Here is a 2,491-nt window from a genome sequence, read left to right on the forward strand (position 1 = left end):
ACACGAGAGGCAAGAATGCAAACATGAAACCAGACAAACACCCGGGTACCTACCCCTGCATGAGTTGCAGCAATTGCAATAATGTGATGAAGGGTAATACTATAATGCACCCCAAAACTGGAGCTAAAATTAAACTCAGGTACCACGTGACCTGCTTGTCAGAAAACGTAATTTACGCCATCAAGTGCCCATGCGGTATATATTACGTGGGAGAAACAGCTTGTAAGATACGAGTCAGGATAAATGAACACAAATCCTGCATCCGCAATAATAACATGACCTCAGCAGTAGCAAGACATTTCAAGACAAATGGCCATTCTGTAACACAATTGAAGTTTGCAGTACTGGAAGTACAATCTACCAGAAAGCCCAACAAAGATATGAAGAAATGGAGGGCCCAACAGGAAGCCTTTTGGATTGACAAACTTGATGCTTTATCACCTGATAGAATCAATGACGAGTTTGATTTGAGTTGTTTCCTATGATTTTTCTAAAAGAGATAAATTCCATTCAATTGCACAGATAATGCGGAACCACATGTTGCACAAATATTTTTTGGACACTACCATCGTACATTTCGCCATCATAAGTGTCGGAGAGATTTTTTGAAAAGTCCTATCTAACTATGCCCGCCACCTTGCAGATTATTGTACTCTCATCTCTACTGTGACCCAGATTACTATGAATATGCTTTTCTTTACAGAATTGCCCTATGTTATGCAATTGCTGGTAAAACAGAGTTCACTCTGCACACGTCGCTCTTAGCAAAATAGTATGTCAGATCTGAATAGTTCTCATGCTAATGATGGGTCTGTAACATAAAGCAATATATTTATGGAATGGGTATGGGACGCACATTATCTTTATCTTGAAATTAGATACATATGGCTTGTTGTTGAAATATAAGAATAAGACACATAAACATATTTGTATGTAGGTGCGTATACGCATGTGACACCTTATACATTGGAGTCGCATGAACATACTAGTTCCAGCTTGAGTGATAGTGGTGACAAATGATTGCATGAACACGGGTATGTAACGGACAGTGTTTGCATTATCTGTTCCCTGACTCATAGGATGAGTTACACACTTGTTCACTAGAATGTAAATCATATCACATGGACCATCTGATACCATCTTCATTCCTTACTGAGCTTCTGTTACTTGTAGTAGTCATTGGGACACATTTATAGCGAGCATAGCAGATTTAAATTTAAGCTGGTACTTTTAGGAAGCGTGAGAACAATCTCCTACTTTTTCACATTACCACACGTTTTTGTCATTTTTTCACGCGATACATTATTTTAAGGCGCACCCTGTATGGTTTTTCATTTCGGGTAATTTATTATGCATTAATTATGATTACTGCACCGTACATTACTTATTGCGCTGCTACCTTTAAGGATTCCGCTCCAATATAGTATGGCCGCCACATTTACCGGCCTTTTCGCCTCCCATACACTGATTTAGTCTCCATAGCAGCCATTAACAACAGGGCTGCACAAGAGAAACGCGCTTCTTCGCGGTTCTCCATTCAGTTTTACGAAAGAACCCACGTCACAAGGTAAGCTTGTGCCAACGTTCAGCGCATTCAGCCCTTTTCAGTTGGCACACAGGACACAGGCTAATACTTTCCCTGTACTTACACTTACAGATCTTCCATGAGAGTACATTTTTAATGCGCACGAACGCATTTCTCCACGCAGGGAGATTCTCCAGCCAGTTCCACATGCACCACTGCACAACAGGGAAGCAAGGTCAGTTCTCCCTACTACCTCTGCACACATTATGAGAGCGTTTTATCATAGAGTGAAGTTTAACTCTCATCCCCTTTTGTTTTGTTTTTCTTTTTCCCTGTATGTACGTTGACTGCTCACATTTGCCTTGCTTTCTTCACTAATATCTACCAATCCAATCCGTATGTATATTTTCTCTTATCCCTACATTTACATTGCCTGATCGTATTTTTTTGACATTCTGACTGGTGACATACACTTATATATGGGACAAATGCTTTTGCAAATATATGTGGAACGAATGTGGTTTACCCTTATCTTGTGCTAAATGGATCTATATATCGTGGTCAAATACGGTTGGTGTTGAATGCCGCTTTACTTTGGTGATGCTTTAATTTTATGTGTGTGTTATGATGATCCTTACTAGGCCCTGATGAAGGAAGTTAATTCCGAAATGCATTGGCCACCCCTATAGGCACCTGCATGAACAGAGATCATTTATCTCATTACCTTTTGAATAAAAATTAGCTATATTTGGAAAAAACCTGCAATATTTGTGTTTCCTAATGTCTCTGACAAAAACGTACTACTAATTAAAGGAAACCACTTGCCAGTGGGTATAGGAGTGCAGCCCGCACCGCTGGCTTCACAGCCAAGGTCTTTGAGCATAGTGTGTTATAACCTCCCATTCTTTATCTGCGAACTGCGTGTCAAGTTCAAGTTCCCATTTTCTCCTGCTCTTAAATTCTTGT

General features: G+C 39.9%; 1 long non-coding RNA gene across 1 annotated transcript; it reads left to right on the forward strand.

The window, feature by feature from the left end:
* The first annotated feature begins 1,489 nt into the window (after nucleotides 1-1,489).
* LOC138504769 (uncharacterized) lies at nucleotides 1,490-2,278 on the forward strand. Its single transcript, XR_011279958.1, has 3 exons — nucleotides 1,490-1,567; nucleotides 1,658-1,760; nucleotides 2,167-2,278. It is a non-coding gene; the product is annotated as an uncharacterized lncRNA (long non-coding RNA).
* Nucleotides 2,279-2,491: the final 213 nt, after the last annotated feature.

The sequence above is a fragment of the Ambystoma mexicanum genome, chromosome 11 (genome assembly GCF_040938575.1).
Source record: "Ambystoma mexicanum isolate Mex_15411 chromosome 11, UKY_AmexF1_1, whole genome shotgun sequence".
Classification (NCBI taxonomy): Eukaryota; Metazoa; Chordata; class Amphibia; order Caudata; family Ambystomatidae; genus Ambystoma; species Ambystoma mexicanum.